General features: G+C 48.9%; 1 long non-coding RNA gene across 1 annotated transcript; it reads right to left on the bottom strand.

The window, feature by feature from the left end:
- Positions 1–15,906: 15,906 nt before the first annotated feature.
- LOC122238377 lies at positions 15,907–19,670 on the bottom strand. The gene is made up of 3 exons (XR_006217285.1): positions 19,518–19,670; positions 19,169–19,346; positions 15,907–16,346 (listed from the first exon to the last, which is right to left on the bottom strand). It is a non-coding gene; the product is annotated as an uncharacterized LOC122238377 (long non-coding RNA).
- Positions 19,671–22,217: the final 2,547 nt, after the last annotated feature.

The raw sequence follows: 22,217 nt of genomic DNA, 5'->3' as shown, positions 1-22,217 counted from the left end.
CATACACAAAAATAAACTCAAAATGGATGAAAGACCTGAACATAAGACAGGAAGCCATCAAAATCCTGGAGGAGAACACAGGCAACCACCTCTTTGACCTCAGCCACAGTAACTTCTTACTTGACATATCTCTGGAGGCAAGGGAAACAAAAGCCAAATGAACTATTGGGACCTCATCAAGATAAAAATCTTCTGCACTGCAAAGGAAATAATCAGAAAAACTAAAAGGCAACTGACAGAATGGGAGGACATATTTGCAAATGACATATCAGATAAAGGGTTAGTATCCAAAATCTGTAAAGAACTTATCAAACTCAACACCCCAAAAACAAATAACCCAGTGAAGAAATGGGCAAAAGACATGAATAGACACTTTTACAAAGAAGACATCCAGGTGGCTAACACACATGAAAAAATGCTCAACATCACTCATCCTCAGGGAAAACAAATCAAAACCACAAGAAGATACTATCTCACACCTGCCAGAATGGCTAAAATTAACAACTCAGGAAACAAAAGATGTCAGCGAGAATGTGGAGAAAAGGGAACATTTTTGTAATACTGGTGGGAATGCGGACTGGTGCACCCACTCTAGAAAACAGTATGGAGGTTCCTCAAAAAACTGAAAATAGAACTACCCTACGACCCAGCAATTGCACTAGTAGGTATTTATCCTAAGGATACAAAAATGCTGATTCAAAGGGGCACATACACCCCAATGTTTGTATCAGCACTATTGACAATGGCCAAAGTATGGAAAGAGCCCAAATGTCCATCAACTGATGAATGGATAAAGAAGATGTGGTACACACACACACACACACACACACACACTGGAATATTACTCTTCAATCAAAAAGAATGAAATTTTGCCACTTGCAACAATGAGGATGGAACTAAAGTGTATTATGCTAAGTGAAATAAGTCAGTCAGAGAAAGAAAACTATCAAATGATTTAACTCATATGTGGAATTTAAGATACAAAACAAATCAAGATGAGGGAAAGAAGCAAAAATAATATAAAAACAGAGAGGGAGACAAACCACAAGAGACTCTTAAATACAGAGAACAAACTGAGGATTGCTGATCAGGTACAGGGTGCGGGGATGGGCTAGATGGATGATGGGCATTGAGGAGGACACTGGTTGGAATGAGCACTGGGTATTATATGCGAGCGATGAGTCACTAAATTCTATTCCTGAAATCATTATTACACGATATGCTAACTAACTTGGATTTAAATTTAAAAAACAAAGAAATAAAAGTAAAATTAACATTATAATAAAAAATAGGCATTTGAATAAGACCCTGAGGTGGTATAATATCCCCATCTTACCAATGAGAAAAATTGAGGCTGAGAAAGGTCGTGGGCTGCCTCGGCCAGGACGTTGCGGGGCCATGTGGCAAACCCGTACCTTGAGTTTACAGCTTTTGATCTGAAGGCATGGGTTCTTTCTGCTAGCCACACTGTCTCCCAGGGAGTAGGTATGCAGGCAGAGGGGAAAAGGAAGGGCACTCTGGGTGGGGGCAACAGTCCAAGCAAAGCATTGGTGCTTTAAAACGGGCAAGTAAAGACCATAAGGAAAAGAGCTTGTTTGATTAATTTCCATGTTACAGTGTCCTTGTGTGCCATTTGTTCCCACCCCCTTGACCTGCCCCTACCATGTCACAGTGGAATAAAATAGTGTCTCTCTAGAAGGAACTCGGTCCTGGAGGCAAACCCAAGGGGGGACGTGGCTGCCCACCCGGGCCTTTTCCTGTAGACAGGAGCCATGCAGGAGGCTGGGAGCCAAAGGTGTGCATAGGACGGGAAGGACACTGTTGACCAGACACCCAGGCCAGGGAAGGCTGCCCCACATGAACCAGATAGGGCAGAGCCCAAGCCTACCACTGTACAGCCAGCGATGCCCCAGGACAGTTCCACCCCTAGGCCAGTGGCTGCTGTTTCCCAGTCCCATCTCAGTCTCAGAGGAGCATTAGGGAAAGATGGGCAGTCAGTCCAGTTCACCAGACATTTAATGAGCTTCTACTATGTCCCGGACACAGGTACCAAGTCTCTCATACACTATAACTTGGAGCACTTCCAAATCTACTCAAGAATCGGGGCACCCGGGGGGCTCAGTAGGTTAAGCGCCTGATTCTAGGTTCCACCTCAGGTCATGATCTCATGGTTTGTGAGTTTGAGCCCCAAGCTGCACTCTGTGCTGACAGTATGGAGCCTGCTTGGGATTCTCTCTCTGTCTCTCTCTGTCTGTCTGTCTGTCTCTCTCTCTCTCTCTCTCTCTCCACATCCCTCCCCCCCAAATAAATACATAAACTTAAAAAAAATCTACTCAAGAATCATCAGCACTCCTCCCTTCAACAGATGGAGCCAAATTCCCTCGTGTATGGGCTGACTTAGTGATTTTTTCCTGGTCAACAGAATGTGGTGGAAGTGATGATGTGCGACTTCCAAAGCTAGGTCACAAAAGACAGTGCCACTTCTGTCTGCTTCTCTTTCTCTTGAACTGCCTGCACTGGGGGAAGCCAGCTGACTAGCTGTTAGACACTCACACAACCTTGGAAGAGGCTGACATGAGGAGAAACTGCAGTCTTCCACCAACCCAGTGTCAACTTGGCAGCCATGTGAGGGAGCCATGATGGAAGCCATTGCTGCCCACCCCCCCCCCCGGGTTCCTCCAGCCCATCCAAGCCTTCGGGTGACTGGCATCTTGTGTGCAGTTTATTTATTTTTTTTTTTTTTTAATTTTTTTTTTTAACGTTTATTTATTTTTGAGACAGAGAGAGACAGAGCATGAACAGGGGAGGGGCAGAGAGAGAGGGAGACACAGAATCTGAAACAGGCTCCAGGCTCTGAGCTGACAGCACAGAGCCCGACGCGGGGCTCGAACTCACGGACCGCGAGATCGTGACCTGAGCCGAAGTCGGACGCTCAACCGACTGAGCCACCCAGGCGCCCCTTGTGTGCAGTTTAATGAGACATCCCAGGCCAGCACCACCCAGCTAAGCCACACCCAAATTTCTGACCTAGAAACCATAAGAGAGAAAGAATACTGTTTTTTTTTAATTTGCTAAGGTAATTGGATAAGCAGCAATGGCCAGCAGAACGACAAAACAGAGTGTCCAGACCCCATTGAAAATAGGCCTTCTTGGGGCGCCTGGGTGGCTCAGTCGGTTAAGCGTCTGACTTCAGCTCAGGTCACGATCTCGCGGTCCATGAGTTCGAGCCCTGCGTCGGGCTCTGGCCTGATGGCTCAGAGCCTGGAGCTTGCTTCCGATTCTGTGTCTCCCTCTCTCTGCCCCTCCCCCGTTCATGCTGTGTCTCTCTCTGTCTCAAAAATAAATAAACGTTAAAAAAAAAAATTAAAAAAAAAAAAGAAGAAGAAAATAGGCCGCCTTGATTCCATTTAGGAATTATTACAGTAAAAATACAGAAAAACCTGAATCCAAAAGCCTTTGAAAATGTTGGGTGGTTTTGCTGAAGATTCTTCAGAAAGAGGAGGAATGAGGCAGGAATTACATCTCACAGCAGAGATCCAAGCCCCTTAGAATCTTCCTTACCCTCCTCTTCTTTCTGGAAAATGCTCTCTGGATGGATCTGCTTTTGCCAGAACTCCAGCCCGCCTGCATCATGGCTCCACAGTGCATCCATGGGTAGCATCATTCCAGTGTTCTCCCACCTGTTACCCGCGGCCAGTACAGCAGAGGGTCACCAAGTAGGACGAGCATGCTTGGAAAGCTAAATAAGTTGGTCCTTGTCACCGCAGTGAGAGCAGCTGTGGACAAGTGTTCAAGATCAGTGCAAGTCCAGAGGAGACCATGCACCTGCTGGGGGTCACCAGAACTTCATAGAGAGACAAGCTGAGATGAGAAAGATGCTGGCAGGTAGAGAGGGTGTGCCTGGCTGAGTCCTTAGGTGGAGTAAAGGCGCCAAGGCACCACGATGGAAAGGAGGGTGGCATGTTTGGGGAATGGTGCCCTGTGGCTCCTGCACCTAAAGAGAAAACTCGAGGATTCAGAGAGCTTCAGCCAAAGTGCCTGGGGGTTTGGGATTCCCAAGACAACCCAAGTTTGCCCTAACCTTGGAGTTTTCTTCCTTTCTTGGAAAACAGCCTGGTTTGGGGTTCAGTTTGGTCACTAAACTGAGTGTTTTGGCCTACAAGTTCACCTCTCTGGGCCTCAGTTTACTCCTCTGTAATACAGGAGGCTATACAAGGTCACATGACTCTCAAACTGCAGTTAGTTTGGAATCTCTGGAAGAGCTGGTTCAATGCTGATTCCTGGGCCCCACCCTTAAGGGTTCTGAGTCCTCAGGGCCAAGGCAGGGCCTGGGAATCTGCATTTTAACAAGGGTCCCCAGGTGCTTCTGCTATAGGCGGCCCTCACATTTTAGTAGCTTCCTAAAGTACCATGATGCTAGGAGTCACCTGGGAAGTTGTGAAAATGGCTTCCAGATCTTTCTCCTGGAGATTCTGGTCCAGGGAGCCAACTAGGCAGTGATTCTCGAAGTGTGGTCCCAGGAGCAGCAGCGACGGGCACCTCTTGGGATTCGTTATGCAGCCCAAGTAAATTGTCAGGTCCAACACGAGACATACTGAATCGAAGTCTGGGGGCAGGGCCCCCAGTTGTTTGAACAAGCTCTCTGGGTGAGTCTGGTGCCTGCTAAAGTAAGACATCCACTGGTCTAGAGCTTGTAATACTGAACAATTATGGCAGGTCGTTCTTAGCATTGGAAAGGGTTGGGAAGCCTTCCAATCACCAAGGGCACTTCTGGCTCCTACTGCCCAAGGTTCTGGAAGGCCTAGATTCTCCCCAACTTGCCTCTGGTCCTCTCTGGGAATAGTTGCCCAGGAAACAGCCAGTATTTCCCCTTTATAAGCAAGTATTATTCAGAAGGACTGGGAACCAGGTAGTTAAACCCCCTCCATACACACACTCACCTTGTATACGCACATCTGCTTCTCCACACCTGGCCTCCAGCTGCTCCTTTGAGAACTCGAGGCCACGGAGAAAGTTCCTGAACCCAAGATTTACCAAGATTGAGGCTGGGTCAGCAGGGTCCACTTCCTTATATTAATTCACTCCTGCCAGCTGACATCTCATTTTCTGGAAGGCGACCTATGGAGCCTGGCTCCCCTGCCCCCTCCCCACCAGCGCCCCCCCCTTCCCTCCCCGCAGGGCAAGAACATCCCTCAAAGAATAACAAGGAGATCGGAGCAGGTGCTGGGCCCACCAGTCATCAGAAAAATGAACCACTCCCCCTGTGCCCCTTTCAATACATTCTTTAATTCTGGGACAGACTCACTACCTCAGGGCTGTGACAGGGAAAGGCAGTTCCCAGCCTATCAGTGCTATGGCTCCAGAAGATCCTTCTTCCTTTCCCCTTCTCACAGGATGCCTAAAATCCCACCATCAGTGTAGCAAACTCTCATCTGCACACACATACACACACACACTTTATGCATCTATCCACCCATCCACCCACCCACCCATCCATCTGTCCATCCATCCATCCATCCATCCAACATTTATTTGTTGAGCACGTCCTTGTACTCAACAGGAGTTGAGGGTGGCTGTGATTGCATATGACCTAAAAATATATTTAGGCCTTGGCAGGCAAAGCTTGACCCTGGTGGCTTCATTAGAGCTTCCTAATACCTGATAAGGAGATCTTTTCTTTGATGTTTGTTTATTTATTTTGAGAGAGAGACAGAGAGAGAGAATTCCAAGCAGGCTCCTTGCTGTTAGCACAGCGCACGACATGGGGCTTGATCTCACAAACCATGAGATCATGATGTGAGCTGAAATCAAGAGTTAATGACTAAGCCCCCCAGGTGCCCCGATAAGGAGATCTTACAGGTAGAAAGGATGGAACTTGGGTACGGGGTGAGAAAGGGCATTGGGGGGAAAAAAATCTTGTCTGACTTCAATTCACCCTAGAAACATGTTTCCTGAGCAGTTCATGTGTTCCAGAAACTTCATTAGGGGCTCAGGAGAGGCAGCACATCATATGACCTGCAAATTCCCAGCCTCCAGGGTATATCACACAGGGGAGTTTCTCCTACACTGTGTGAGACGCATCGCAGTGCTGGGGAAGAGAGCCCTGGCTTAGCAGTCAAGAGGACAGAATGCCAGCCTGACCAGACCCTCTGCCAGCTGAGGTCTTGGACAAGCCACTTTATCTCTAAGCCTCCTAATTTCTACAGTGCAGGAGGGAGTTCTCCGCAAAATGGGAGTCCTCATAACCGCCCAGCTGTTAGGAGCAGATGAGATAACAATGGAGGCTGCACCGTGCAGGCTGCGGAGAGCTATAAGCGCTGAGTCAGTCTACAGAGACATATTTAGCACCTACTATCTGCCAGACACAGGTTAACTGGGAATCAGAGAATACAATGGAGGGAAATCCTTGTCCTCAGGGAGTTGCCAGTGGGGGAAGATGGACAATAAATAAACAGCTAACAGATAACAGATAACACTATCTGGTTCATCTGGACTACCGTGGGGCTAAGGGCTCTGGGGAAAAGTACAGCAGAGTTAGGAGGTTAGGAAGTACTGAGGGAAGGGGGTGCTGCTATTTTATATAGAATGGCCAGAGAAGGTCTTTTAATAAGGGACAAAGTAATCCGTGCACAGGAGCTGAAGGAAGAGGGGAGGGAATCACATGGTTATCTGGGAAAAGAACGTACTAGGCAGGGAACGCTGCACTGCAAGTGCAAAGGCCCTGAGGTAAGTATGTTTTGCAAAGAGCATCAAGGTTGCTAATGAGGGAGGAGCCAATTATTAATGTTTCAGAAACTTTGGGCACTTAAAAAAATTTTTGAATGTTTATTTATTTTGAGAGAGACAAAGTGTGATCAGGGGAGGGGCAGAGAGAGAGGGAGACTCAGAGGCTTCAGGCTCTGAGCTGTCAGCACAGAGCTCGACACCAGGTTCAAACCCACAAGCTGTGAGGTCATGACCCGAGCCGAAGTCGGATGCTCAACTGACTGAGCCACCCAGGCGCCCCTGACAGGCACTTTTAAAACACAACTATAATTTAAAATGATACTGTATAAACCCACATTTAATATTCTATCAAAAAGAAAGTTTATAAATATTCAAAACCCATCATTTCCCAATGGTTTAGCTACACTTAACGATGATCCATAGTCTTCAGGTTACTTACACTGTTGTAGGCATCTGATGGAAATACCATATAATGGAGCACTACAATGTATCTCTTCTGAACTCCTCATTCAATGACAACATGTGGGTAACTTGAGATCAGCCATTGTTGGGAGTCTTTACAGCAGGGAAATTGGCAAACACTACTAATGGTGATGTCTTCTCCCTTTCTCCAGAGAACTGATTTTTAACACTTTCCAGCCTGCCACTGCTCGCAGCCCCCTCCAGAGCAGATCTGAGGCAGGAGCTTCCTTTCAAGTCAGATGGTATCTGAGTCCAGAAGAGGAGGTGGGGGTTGGTGCTGAGAAAAAAAATCTCAGGGCCGGATAGTGGCAGTCCGGGTGTGTTGGGCAGGACCTCCAGCCCCGACTTCCTCCGTGGATCCCTGTATTTCTCTAGGAGCAGTCCTCATTGCATTTTTGTCTCTATATCCCCACTTTTCCAGAGGACTATGGCCAATCCCTTATTTGCACAATTCAGTTTAACAGTTGGCTTGAGCTTCTTTGTGTGCCCAGCCCCGTGCATGAAGCCCCAAGGGATGATGATAATCACATCATCTCATGGAAGGGGAATCTGAAGCCCAGAGAGATTGAGTACCTTCTGCAAAGCTGCACAGCAAGTTAAGTAGCAGTCTTAAGTTGAGCCCAGGCCATGGCTCCAGAGCCTCCTCTGTTAACCACAAAGTGACAGACACAGTGAGAGGGGAGGTGGAGGCCTGGTCTAAGGGGGCTTGTGCAGGGCTGGGATTAGGAATGTCTGGACCTGGAAGGATAGATGGCATTTTGCCAGGAAAAGATGGATGTTAGGAGAGGGTGTTCCAGGTGGAGGGAACAGCAAGTGAGAAGGTCCAGAGGGAGGAATAGAAAGGGGAGTGTTCAGGGAATACCCAGTGACCCCATGAGGCTGTCTTTTTCCACGCCCTCACTAACATTAGGGAAGTCTGTCTCTGCGTGCCTCAAAATGACAACTTTCCAAAAATGATTTATCTTCAGGTTCGTCTGTGTCTGATAGTTCTTTGCTTAGTGATTTACAATTTACTCACAATTTTACTAAAACGAATTACTTTCCTGAACAGAAACTGGGGCAACTGAGTGTGTGAGTGTGTGCGTGTGTGTGTGTGTGTGTGTGTATGTGTGTGGTGAGGTTGGAGGTGCCAGGGAGGAGACAGACAGGGTGAATCTGGCTTGGGATTCAGCATTTTCTTCAGGTCAGTGAACCATCTGCCTTGAGCAAGGCAGGGCAGGGGTGGGGCTGGGGGGGGGTTCAGGATGGCTGTGCATGGATGTCCCCATCACCCTGTCTCATAGCTCAGAATCTGCTGTCCTGGTCACTCTCATGGGGTTAATGAGACAGTGAGCTTCTCAGGGTCAACTGTTGTGTAATCTAACACCCTCTGTAAGAGCATCTATGTGACAAAGTCCCCTTGGAAGAACAGATGGCTCTTTCAGAACCCGGAGCGGGACCCACACCTTTTGCAGAGGAAGTTCCATCTTCCCAGATAATCGCCTTGGCCTCTTGTACCTGCTCCTATGAATGTGCCCTAACCACCGGCATTTCAGGGATTGCATCCTATAAGTTGAATGCTGCTCTGTGTGATGGGTGACAAGACAAAAAGGCCCCAGTGGAAATTTCCACTGGGCTTTTGAGTGAGCTTTCCTTCTGGAAAAACACTCTTGGACAACATGATAAAAAATCCTTTTGTTTGCCCAGAATTTTAAAGAGAAGAGTGCTGATGGAAGGACCCCAGAGACTTGTTTCTCTAGAAGGTTCCAGAGTTTTGGAAGCTCTTGAGGGCACTGGTTGCTCTGGCCAAAAGCACAAGACCTCCAGGACTGAGGATTCATGTATGAGAGATGAATGAACTCAGGCTACTGTCCACTTGGGAATGACAGAGGAAATGATGGAAGAGGCACCATTGCATCCAAGGTGGGCCGATGGTGAAAATGTGGGTTACGTGTGCCTGGAGAGGCTCTTGCCTGAGGGTCAGAGGTGACCCTTTGGTACATGCATTTACTGGGGATTACTGGTTCTGGATTGAGAAGATCAGTCAACCTCCCCCAAATCAGAACTCTTAACTGTAATATATTTTCCTTTTTGCCTGGCCTACCAGGACATTTAGAGGTAAAATTTATATCAGATAGTGACTAGATTTTCCAGGTTCCTGACATGTCTATTTCTCAGTGACTCTGTTTTTTGTCCTTGTTAAGACTGTGCTTTAAAAAAAAAGAAAAGAAAAGATTAGAGACAACATATAACACTAAAATAGAAGTGCTTCTCAAAATCAAACCTTATGCAGGACGCCTTGGTGGCTCAGTCGGTTAAGCGTCCAACTTGGGCTCAGGTCATGATCTCATGGTTCGTGAGTTCGAGCCCTGTGTCGGGCTCTGTGCTGACAGCTCGGAGCCTGGAGCCTGCTTCGGATTCTGTGTCTCTCTCTCTGTCTGCCCCTCCCCTACTAGTGCTGTCTTTCTCTCTCTCTCTCATTCTTTCTCTCCCAAAAATAAATATTTTAAAAACTTAATAATAATAAAAACAAGATTAGAGGCAACATATAACACTAAACTAGAAGTACTTTTCAAAATAAATCCCCGTGCATGATACCTGGGTGGCTCAGTTTGTTGAGTGGCTGACTCTTGATTTCAGCTGAAGTCATGATCTCGTGGTTCGTGGGTTCAAGTCCCACATCAGGCAGAGCATGCTTGGGATTCTCTCCCTCTCTCTGCCCCTCCCCTATTGATGCTCTCTCTCTCAAAATAAATAAATAAACTTTAAAAACAAACAAAATCAATCCTTACTTGCAAAGAGTGATTCTTTGTGAGGCCTTGGAGAAGAAAGGGCACTGGGGAAGAACCACATAATTAGCCAAGGGGGCCTCTGCTCCCCCTCTGCGTGTCAGGGTTCTCTCACCTTCAGGACCTTCTGCTTCCCTCATACTGACCCTCACATGGAGCCTCTTATAAGCCTATATCCCAAATGGTTCTAGCTCCTCCACACTTGCAGGCTCTATCCCATCCAAGTCCATCCATCATCCATCCACACCCCTCCACTCTTTCAACAAACATTGAGCATTTTTCCTCCATGCTAGGAATGGAGCTAAAATGATACCAGGACTCTATACCTGGCTCCAACAGACTTTGCACCCAGTAAGGTAGTAGATTTGCCCATGGGTAAGTTCAAGAGGTGTTAAGACAGCTGGAAGAACAGTCGATACAGAGTTCAGAGAAGACGAGGGAGCACAGGCTTTGGGGATAAGCTGTCTGGGTTTCAAATCCAGGCCCTCGCAATTGATATTTAGGTGACCTTGGGCAACTTATGTGACTGCTCTGTGTCTGTCTTCTCAACTGTCAAACGTATCCCATTGTACCTACCTTCGAAGGTCGTTGTGATGGTTACCTACTGCTCCCTGGCCATCTTATTATATCTCATGGTCTGGTGCGTCAGGTACTTGGGCAGGGTTTGTCTGCGTGGTGATTTTGCTCCACATAGTGTTGGCTGAGGCCACTCAATTTTATTCATCTGGCCTGGAGGGTCTCAGATGGCTTCACTCACACGTCTTGGACCTCGCCTGGAATGACGGAAAGGCTGAACCTAGATGGGATGTCCACTAGAGCGTTTGGATGTGCCCACTCCAGCATGACCATCTTGGGCTAATCAGACTCCTCACGTGGTGACCCAGGCCTCCCAAACACACTGTGCCAAGTGATGGAAGTGGAAGCTTCTAGCATCTTCAGGCCTGATGCAGAAATTGGCACAGCATCACTTCTACTGCATTCTGTTTGTCAAAGCAGACCCAGGGCCTGCACGGATTCAAAGTGAGAGGTCAAAGACCCCACCTCTCCGATGGGAGGAACAGGAGAGATCTGTGGCCATTGTTTGAGTCACTACAGATATAAAAAAGATGAAATGAGTTAGTGCATGGAAAGCAATTAGAGTAGTGACTAGCAGAGTAAGAGCCATGTAAGTGATTGTTATTGCTATTGTTATCTCCCCTTGAGCTGAGTCTTAAAAGGTGAATCTGTGCTTTCTTGGTAGACAAGGAGCTATGGAGAGCTGGGGATTGGAGAATTCCAGATAGACGATGTTGTTTGCACATACTTGCATCTTGTGGGCAATTTTATGAGAGTCCTTGTCTTTGCTAATTCAAAGTAGATGATCAGACCAACCAATATATGCAAAACATGTAACTGACTAGTAATTAATAGTCTCCTGTCCCTCCTAGGGATAAGCAGCGACCTACACTAGGGGGAGACACCGAGGGCAGGATGTCGCTTGGAGGCCAAGCCCTGCTCAGGAGTCGCAGGCTCAGCTCTGAGAGGCTCTCAGACCCTAGAACACACAGATGAACAGACCCAGCTTTGGGCTGCCTGACTGGGCTCCCCCTCCCGGAGCCCACTGCCTAATTGGAAAGGGCCATTTCAACATCTTAGCAGAAAATGGAGTTTTTCTTTCCTTGATGTCGTGATTTGACTGGGAGTTAGCAAGGCATCAGTAGAATCCTAAACGTCTACTTAGAAAAAATCAAGCCTTCATCTCGGCTTGGCACGGGGCTCGGCTCTCCCCTTGTGGGAGGAAGATAAAACGCTTTCATGCGTGTCCTCCTGCCTGTGAACGCGGGCTGGTTAAACATCTCTGGTAATGGCTGAGCTGTGCCAAGGATTTTATCTCTTCCCAGTAACAGTTCCTGCCTTTAAACGGCTTCCACAGGGAAGAGCCATAATGCACATGCAGAACACAGGCTGAGAAGGGCTTCGGGGAGGAGGGAGCTTTTCAGAGGGGTGGGAGCAGCCATGGTGTGGGCCTTTGTGCCTGGTGCCAAGCTAGGCCCTTTACATAAATTACCTTATGTAATCCTCACTACACTGGGGTGAGCAGGTAGGGGAACGAATGAGGGTTATTTTTACCCCCTTGTACGGTTGAGAAACCTGGAACCCAGAAAGGCTGAGTAAACTGCTCAAGGTCGTGCCCTGGGCATAGGTCAGAGCTACAATGGCTCTCCAAGCAATATCTGTATTTTTACTCCACCAGAAAGTAAGGGGGTCTTTCCCATCCCACCTTCACTGCTCTTCACGCCATTGCTAACGCTGGTACGGACAAGGACCTCTGACCTCAGAGGGTCCCCACTCCGCAGCAGAGCAATGATTAGTGCCACAGCTTGGGTGTATGGCTCACTTAAGGAAGACCCCACCGCACGGCATGGACTTCATCTGAAACCAGAATGGGGAGCACAGGGTGTGCCGAAGGGGATGGAAAGGGGAGGGGGGACATTTCAGCCGAGCCTGAGAGCGAGGGTAGAGGAGATGCAGGGGACAGACCATTCTGCAGCTCGGAGAACCGAGAGCTGTGGGTCCGCCTTCCAGCCGTTTCATTAAGGTGCCCCTGTGGAAGCTCAGAGAAGTTGTGTTTCCCCCAAAAGGCTCAGTTGCTTCACTTTATTTTATTTTTCTTTACAGATTATTTGTTTATTTTGAGAGAAAGGGGGAGAAAGGGAACTCAGGGGAGGGGCAGAGAGACAGAGAGAGACAGAGAGACAGAGACAGGGAGGGAGAATCCTAAGCAGGCTCCACGCTGTCAGAGCAGAGCCTGACACAGGGGTCAATCCCACGAATCTTGAGATCATGACCTGAGCTGAGATTCAGAGCCGGAGGCTCAACTGAATGAGCCAGCAGGTCCCTCAGTTTCTTCATTTTAAAGTTGAGAGACTATGCTCTAGGCTTTCTGAGGTGTCTCTAGGTCCTGAGACTGGAAATTTTTCAGGGCTGCTTGCATTCAGCTCTACGGGTTGTGCACTGTACAACTCCAGGTAGGTACCACTCACAGACTTCAGTGGTCCTGGATTCCATAAAGGTAAGACGGAAGGAAGGACATGAGAAAGTGGTGACGAGGGGAAGGGTTACAAGCAGAGAGAAGGAACGAATAGCCTGTGGCAACACTTTTCTCCAATCGAGAGGTAGATAGTGTTTTTTAATTTATTATTTATTATTTATTAATCACTTGCACAAAGGAGTGGTCAGGTAGGTATGTCTGGTCCTGTGGAGGAGGATCTGTGGGGTTTGTCACTAATCACGCTCACTGATCATGACCGCTTTGACTGGCTCTGATGTAGAGGAATAGAGTTGGTCTACTAGGCTGAGTGAGACCCCTTTGATGTGTCTGAAATATGGGGTCATTGATTTTTTAGAAGCAGCTTCCTGCGGGAAGTCCTCCATGGACTGAGCCCTATAAGCCCATGGTCCCTTAGCCACACTTTCTTCAGAGTTTACATATTTGGTTTGCACATGCTAGATACACTGTTGCCCAAAGAGAAACAACTGTGTCCCCTTACGCCCTCAGATTGCGGCTCCCTGAGGCAGGGTTATGTCTCCCCTCTCCGAACACGGCTCCCTGCGGGCAGGACTGTATCTCCCCCTTCAGACTGGGGCTCCCTGAGAACAGGGCTGTGTCTCCCCTCAGACTAGGGTTCCCAGAGCAAAGAGCTGTGTCTCCCCCTCAGACTCTGGGTTCCCTGAGGGCTATGTCTCCTCCCTCAGGCTGAATGATTTCTGATATCAGAAGCTGTGTCTCATTCTTCATTTATTTGTTGTTCACTGAGGCCCTATTAAGTGCCAGGCAGTATTTAGGTACTCAGAATATTATGCTGATAAACAACAAACAATGTTCAACAATGTGGCGGTGGTTTGGGAAGGCCTTTCTGAGTAGAGGATTCTGATCTGAGATCGAGTAATAAGAAGGAGTCAGCCAGAGGAAGGTCCAGGTGAAAAGCATTCCAGGCAGCATTGACTGTAAGTGCAAAGGCCCTGAGGTAAGAAAGAGGAACAGAAATGTCAGTGTGTCTAGACACAGTGGCACAAAGATGAGGTCAGAGAGGTTGGGGTAGCCACCCTGGAGATGTCACCAGGCCTTATGGACCATAGTGAGGAGAGGAAGCTGGCAGAGAAGTGGCTGGCTTCCATCCCTTGGCGTGTCCCTGAGCTTTCTGTGGCTTCTCTGTGATATGCTGATTGGGCTCTGAATGTCTGCATGTGAGACTCTGTGGCCTGCTTCACCTTCCTCTACTGCTCCCAGCAATAATGGAGGAAGTATCCTGCCAGGGTGGTTCCCTTCCCGCAGCCGCCCCGGGGAGCAGCCCCCTTGGACAAGACTCCATGAATTCCCTGCCCCCCCCCCCCAGCCTTGCTATTTACAGACCTGGTCCTGGAGTTCAGGCTTCATTTCATGCTCTTGAGAACCATCTCAATCAGTCCAGAGAGGGGAAGGACCTCCTGGACTCCAGGTTTGGATTTATAGACCTGATGCCTGAGAAGCATGTGGCTGGACAGTCCCCGGAAGGCCCTCACCGCCAGTCTGCCTCCCTGAGCTGAAAGTAATCACTTGAAGACCCCGGCTACTGTCCTGTCTTTTCTCCACCCCCACAGCACAGACAATGGATAAAAGAGGTCAGTAAATGCCTGGCCTCGTCATGTCCCCCCTCCCTCAAATGGGCCAGGCTAGGAAGTCCCTGACCTACTGTTGAAATCTGGCAAGTTATTGAACCTCTCAGGTCCTCAGTTTCCCCATCTGTAAAATGGGGACAATGGCATGTGCTTTGAAGGGTTGGAGTTAGATAATTAATACTCAGGAGGAGGTTCTATACATCGTAGCGGTGACAACTATTATACTTACTACGTGCCAGGCACTTTTCTTCATTCTTACCAGTGACATCACATTTACTCTCCAGACCCCAATGAAGAAGGCACATTGTAATCCCCATTTCTCAAACGAAGGACCCTGAGGTACAGGAGCCCCAGTCTGAGGAGGGAGAGACACAGCCCTGCCCTCAGGGAGCCCCAGTCTGAGGGGGAGACACAGCCTCCAGGAAGGATCTGGGATAGGGGGTCTCAGCCAGGGGTGGTACTGTCTCCCTAAGGGACATGTTGAGCGATGGCCCAGTGGTTTAGAGCTGTCACGGTGTCTAGGGCGGGCAGGAGGGATTCCTAGTAAGTGTGCTCCCTGGGCAACGTGTGGAGTAGTCCCACACAGGAAGAACCGACCAGTCCCAAGGGCCAACAGAACCCTGTTTTGAGAAACGCTAACTCCAGGACAACTCCTCCTTAACAGATGAGAAACTAAATTCCAGATCAGATCACTAGTCCAGGCTCAGCTGGTGCATCAGGGCAGAGCTAAGACCGGAGCTGTGTCCCACCCGGACTACCAACACGTTCCCTGCATAGAGCCCATGCCAGAATCTGAACCATTTGAACCGCCCTCAGGGTCAGTCCAGCTGGCAGCCCAGAGCAAGGCCCTGTGATTCTCCACTTCCTAGCCTACAGAATGATCCCCTCACCCAGCCGCAGCTTGAAAGACGACCTCGGTAAGCTTTGATCAGGTTCTCCCATTTCCACTGCCCACGGCCACCTCCCACAAAGAGAAGGTGCTGATAATTGCATTTCTGCCCTCCGTACCCTGTAATTAATACCTGCGATTAATCTGGCACACTTAGTCAAATAACGCAGGGCCTAATTGGCTGCAGAGACTTTCTCCTTTTGATTGAGACAATCCTCCTTCTAAGGATTCAGCAGCCAGCTGCAGTTAACTCAGCAGGACCTGTCAAAGGCTGCTGTAGGATAATTTGCATGACATTTGGGGAGAGGAAGCTGAGCAAAGGGTGGGAGAGCTGAGCCCTTTGAGGGGGGTGCGCAGAGGGGCAGAGATTAGGACGTGTTCCAATAGATTTATTTAACCCTTGATTCACCCTGGAAGCCAGACTGAGCACCAGGGGGTTTATTCTGGTTCCTGTTGCAAATAAGCCCCTACTTCCTCCTTTCCCTGTTGAGTTTGTGGGTGTGGGGATAGACTGGCTGCTTGGTGACCTAATAGGGGAGGGTGGCATTCCCTCCTTTTCTGAGTTCCCTGATTGCATCAGTTAAACTTCTTTTGATTGTAAATGATAGAACACTTAGCTTGGTCTAAGGTAACAACATCATTGAATGAACCAATTATTAAAAAGTTCAAAGAGAGTCTTGCCAGCTTCAGGCATGGTTTGTTCCAGGGGTCCCATTGTCCTCAGGTCCCTAAGACCGTTTCTTTCTGATTCTCCTGGCTCTGCTGTACTGGGTCAGTCTTCTGAAATTCTTCTGGTCCCCTCCCCGCCACCACCACAATAGTGGCTATACTACCCTCTGGACACAGCTCCTTCCCGAGAGGTCCTGCAAAAGAAAAGCAGCTTTGGAGAGGCCCCGGCCAACATCTCACAGCTCATTGACCCAAATTTGTTGTTTGTTCCCTCCACTTCCCTCCCCAATATCACTATGCTCCAGGTGATGGAATCAGTTTCCCCAGGGAGTATCGTCATATTTGTCACATAGAACGGGAGTCAGCCAATTATGGGCCCTTGAGCCAAAGGACACGTGTTTGTAGATTGCGTTCTTGGAGTACAGCCACACTTTTTTTCCTTTTTTTGGCCTATTGTCTGCTTTTGTGACACAATGGCAGAGTGCTGTGGCAGAGACCTTCTGACTTGAAAAACATAAAACCTTTGTTGTCTTGACCTTCAGAGAAAGAGTTTGCAGACCCTTGACATAGAATGGCAGAGCCAGAGGGGAATCACCCCTTGTCCACCTCCACACCTTTCCTTACACAGGCGGAAATTGATCCCAGCAGACTAGAGCCTGCTCCCAGACAGAGGGTGTGGCTTGCTGCTGAGGCAGACCTGGGGTTAGAACTCTCTGGTTCTTGGGAAGCTTGGGTGGCTCCATCCTTTAAGCTTCTGACTCTTTTTTTTTTTAAGTTTGTTTATTTATTTTGAGAGAGACAGAGAGAGAGTGAAAGCAGGGAAGGGGCAGAGAAAGAAGGGCACAGAGGATCCAAAGCAGGCTCTGTGCTAAGAGCAGAGAGCCCCATTCAGGGCTCGAACTCATGAACCATGAGATCATGACCTGAGCTGAAGTCAACGCTTAACCAACTGAGCCACCCAGGCGCCCCTAAGCATCTGACTCTTGAGTTTGGCTCAAGTCATGATCTCAAGTTGTGGGATCAAGCCTGGAGGAGCCTGCTTGGGATTCTCTCTGTCCCTCTCTCTCTCTGCCCCTCCCCTGCTCACACACTCATACTTGCACTCTAAATAAATAAATAAATAAATAAATAAATAAACTAAAAAAAGAAAAAGAAAAAAGAAGAGCTCTCTGGTTCTTAAATGCGCCAATGTCTTAGCTGCAAGGGTCATCCAGGGCAGTTGAGGAGGGAGGTTGAGGTAGGGAAGTGGTCAAGGGTGTACGGGAGAGGCAAATGGGACTGAAGGAGGCACCAAGTGTGGCTCTCACCTTCTTCTGAAGAAGTGATTTTCTTCTTCAGTGATTTTCACAGGGGGAAGTGGGCCTTGAGCAGGACGTCGGGGGTTAGGGGTATTCAGGCTCAGCCTTGGATGTTCAGAACCTGACTCCCCAGGAGAGAGACAGTCTCTGCTCAGTCCCGGCCCCCAGCCCTTGCCCTCTTAGCCTCCTGCGTTGCCGCCCAAGAAAAGGGACTAGAGTTGGCGTCTCTAAAACTTGACTTCAGAGGCGTGTGTGAATCAGTCCAAGGGCTACATCTTGCTGCGGTTCCTGTACCCAGGTGCAGGATGCCTGCAACTGAAATCCACAGGCCAAGCGGGATTTCTGAGTCGTAGCACTGGCTCGCGTGTATGGAGTGCTAAACTGGGCCAGGCGCCACGTGGATTCGGCGACCCCTCACAACCACCCCGTGAGGCAGGCCGTAATGAGAAAAGCGAAGGCCGGAGAGGTAACTTGTCCCAGGTCACATGGCTTGTGTCAGTGGGGTCCTCTGGGAAGCAGACACTAAGATCTATTGAGATTTATTAGAAGTAAATGCCTGTGACTCGGTGGGTTAAGTGCCCGACTTCGGCTCAGGTCATGATCTCACGGTTCGTGGGATCGAGCCCCGCATCCGGCTCTGTGCTGACAGCTCGTGAGCCTGGAGCCTGCTTCGGATTCTGTGTCTCCCTCTTTCTCTCCACTCCTCCCCCACTCATGCTCTGTCTTTCTCTCTCTCAAAAATGTTAAAAAAAAAATTTAAAAAGTAATGCCTGTGAGAAATATAAAAGGGGGAGGGAGAAAGAACCTTCAGGCTGGAAAACCACCGGGCACCGTGACAGGGTCTCAGCCAGCCCAGTGCAGAGCTCTGGAACAGACCGCCTGCCAGAGGAGTGCGGCTCTGGGCAGAAGTGGCCAGCCCAGCCCCCTGCCATGGTCATTGGCTGGAGCTGACTGGGAGGAACTGGCCCAGGCTCCAGAGCTGAGGTGGACCCTGCAGGTGCTGTAGCCAGATGCTGTCTGCTAACTGCCCTCCTTGCCGCTGAGCAGCAGATTCCTTCCTGAAGGGGAATCTGAGAGGCACGCCTCTGTGGCCACCTAGCAGCTAGAAAATAAACCAGGCCCCAGACTCCAGCGGTTGGGGGCCACATGCTTGTGTGCTTAACCCCTCTGCGCTACCTCTTGGTAGACAGGGTGGAGGAGTAGAATTTAGTAGAATCACTAAACTGGACTCAACCTCAGTGTCCTAGCTCTGCAAGTACCAACTATATGTCTTTGGGCAAGTCGTTTCATTCATTCATTCATCGCAATACTTCCTGAGCATTTGTGAGTGTTGAGTCCGGTGCTAAACCTCAGTTCAAGTGCTGGCCATGGCTTCGTAGAGCTGTCTATGTGGGAACGGAGGACCGCAGTAGCTCACAGCGATGCTGAACAATATAATAAGGCAGGGATGCTCACAACAGAGTACAGAGACGTGGATGCTATTATGGGCCTCCACTTCGTCTGAGAAAGGGAGCACATGGTCCACTCTATAAAACCAGTGTTGGGTCAAGCTTGGGGAATCACAGGCTCTGCTCCAGCAGACCAGAAGGCTGGGACTAGAGTGTGGGCCCAGCCAGAGAACCAGCCTGGGCCTATATAAGCCAGGACATGCACAGCTGTCCATCCTGCTTCCCAGAAGTGGCTGGTTCTATCTCCAAGATGAGTAGTGAATCACTGACCTTGGGGCAGGTTCCTGGCCTTGGGGGTGTAGATCCAATGCCTTTGGTACTCGTGACCGCAGGTCAGGTCCTCCGTCTTTGCCTTCACCCAGACACCGCTGGTCCAGGCTGAGAGCCAGGCCAGTTGGGCAGGAACTCTTAGTTAAATGGTAGACATTCATCAGCTGATGGATGAGTCCTAGGAAAATCAGCAAACTCATTTAAAAAGGCAACCACCCAGATTTTCCTTAGTCCTTTTCCTCACCCAGCCATGCCCAGACACATGACCTTGATGAGGTCCCTTATCTTGCTGCAAATTATTGCCAGGAAAATCTATGGCCAATTAAACAAGCAAATGTTCCTCTTGTACCTTTTTACTTCTGCTCTCTTAAATAAGCTCTGGCCAGAAGCCGTGGTCTCGAGAAGATGCTGGACTCACGGGGCTCTCTTCATCAGACTAAACATTTCCCCCCATGGCACAGGCTCCCGGGCTTGGTTATTCAAACAGCAAAACCCCAATGCTCCCAAGATAAACTACTGATGATGTGATAATAGCAATCACCCTGGAGAATTCCAACTGGTACATATCACCAGGGGAAATGTCATCAGCAAGCAAGAATCCTTGCTAAAACAACCCAACAGGTAATTTGCTTTTTATGGCTCAGATGTAAAACACAAATATGACCGGGTTCCAGTGGCCAATGGAAAAGCATTGACATTGGAAAGTCCTTTTCCTCACCATAGCCAGGGAAAGAGCCAGAAACACTCAGTGTCCCTGGTCTGTAGAGTCTTTCTCCTACTCCAGCCATTTTGGGCCAATGTTTTGTTTTTGTTTTTGTTCTTAATTTTTTTAATGTTTATTTCTGAGGGGTGGGGAGGGGCAGAGAGAGAGGGAGACACTGAAGGGAGAATCTGAAGCAGGCTCCAGGCTCTGAGCTGCTCAAACTCGTGAACTGTGAGATCATGACCTGAGCTGAAGTCAGATGTTTAACTGACTGAGTCACCCAGGTGCCCCCATTGTGGGCCAATGTTAAGGAAAATGTCAGTGATGGGTGGTTGAGGGTGAGGGTAGGCCAGAATTTTTTTCCCTAAAATTAGCCAGATCCTACACACCTACCCTCTCCCCAAGAGCCCAGGCATGCTGCCCTGCCAGCAGCCTACTCCTCACTGCACCTCCATCTCAAAAGTAATTGTTTCTCTATTTTTCTTTGAGTTTCTGCCTGTTTATTCTCCCTGTTCTTTTTTCTATTCCACTGTCTCCTCTCCTTTCTCTGCTCCCTTTCCTGAAGTTGGTCTTCGGTGACTTTGCTCTTCACCCTGTGTCCTACTGTTAGACTACGCAGTTATTCAGGCTTTAACAGGATGCCTGGAAACTGGCAAAGGGGGCTCAAACCCCTTCATCAGGAAAGTTAGCAACCTGTCCTGGCCATCTTCCACGAACAAGACACAGGGAGCCAGATCCCAGCAGACAGGCCCCGGGTCAGAGATCCTGACCAAGTAAGGGAGAAAAACATGGAACCCTGCTCCCAAAGACATCCCCTCCCCAAATAATAAATATTCCACCCCTTAGCTAACAACTGTCAGTAAAAGATAGAGACCCAAACCCTGGGTGCAGCTCTCCCTTGAGCTTGCCTGCTCTCGCATCTCAAGAGATTACTTAATCTCTCTCTTTTTTTTAAAAAAAAATAATTTATTGTCAAGTTAGCTAACATACAGGGTATACAGTGTGCTCTTGGCTTGGGGAGTAGATTCCTGTGATTCATCCCTTACATACAACACCCAGTACTCATCCCAACAAGTGACCTCCTCAATGCCCATCACCCATTTTCCCCATCTCCCCCCGACCCCACACCCCCATCAAGCCTCAGTTTGTTCTCTGTGTTTAAGAGTGAGAGTACTCTCTCTTTAGCCACGCAAGTGAAGAATTGATTCTTACAATTTCCATTGTTATTTATGTATTTATTAAGAGATACAAAGTTCCGTTTATATTTATGTATTTATTAAGAGAGTAAATTTTAATCCCCTCTTCACTTGCATGGCTCCACCCCTGTTCTGGTCCATCCACCGGGCAGCACTGTCACTCAGGTCAGGATGTTCTTTCCAAGCCCTAGGCCAGTCTTGGGGTGTCTCAATCACATTTCCTCCCTCCCCTCGCTGTCCTCACTCTGGTGATCACAGTGGTCCTAGGGAACCGTCAGCCTTCCCTGCAGGCAGCACGAGAGCAGGCCAGGGCCGCTGCCAGCCCCCGGGGCAGCTCTGTGTAAATCAGGGAGAAGTGCCCCCTCTTCAAGACAGATGCAGCTTCTGTGGCAGGGAGCACATCTCAGGGGACTCCAGCTCCATGCTCCCCCATAGCCAGGCAACCCTATGTACTCTGCACGGAAGACAGGACGGCCAGGACCTACCCTGTGCAAGATGCCGCTCTGGGGATAAGAGCAGTAGGTACATCTGTGGGCTAAGGGAGTTCTTTCCACTGCTGCAGAAGCAAAGCCCAAAGGCAGTTAAGAACTATTGTGGGACTTAGACTTCAACTGAGAGCTTGTTTAACATGCACATTCCTTCCATAATTTGGCTATTGTTGGAAGTGCTGCTATAAACATTGGGGGAGAGGGGAAAGTGGGTGACGGGCATCGAGGAGGGCACCTGTTGGGATGAGCACTGGGTGTTGTATGGAAACCAATGTGACAATAAATTATATTTAATATGAAAAAAAAAGAAAAACAAAACATGCACATTCCTGGCCTCGCCCCCAGAGAATCTGCAGCAGCAGGTGTGGCCTGGGGCCCCTGAGTCAATCTCCGCAGGTGATTCTGTTTTGTTTTGTTTTTAATGTTGACTTATTTTTGAGACGGAGAGTGCGCATGCGTGAGCACAACTGGGAGAGGGGCAGAGAGCGAGGGGGACAGAGGATCATAGTGGGCTCCGCACTGACAGCAGAGAGCCCCATGCGGGGCTTAAACTCAGGAACCATGAGATCATGACCTGAGCCAAAGTCATTTGCTCAACCGACTGAGCCACCCAGGCGCCCCTTCCAGGCGATAGTCCCTGGTTCCCCAGAGCAGCCTCTTAG

Source organism: Panthera tigris, chromosome B2 (genome assembly GCF_018350195.1).
Source record: "Panthera tigris isolate Pti1 chromosome B2, P.tigris_Pti1_mat1.1, whole genome shotgun sequence".
Taxonomy (NCBI): Eukaryota; Metazoa; Chordata; class Mammalia; order Carnivora; family Felidae; genus Panthera; species Panthera tigris.
Note: the sequence above shows the minus strand (reverse complement) of the source record. Positions and strands in the feature narration are given on the sequence as shown.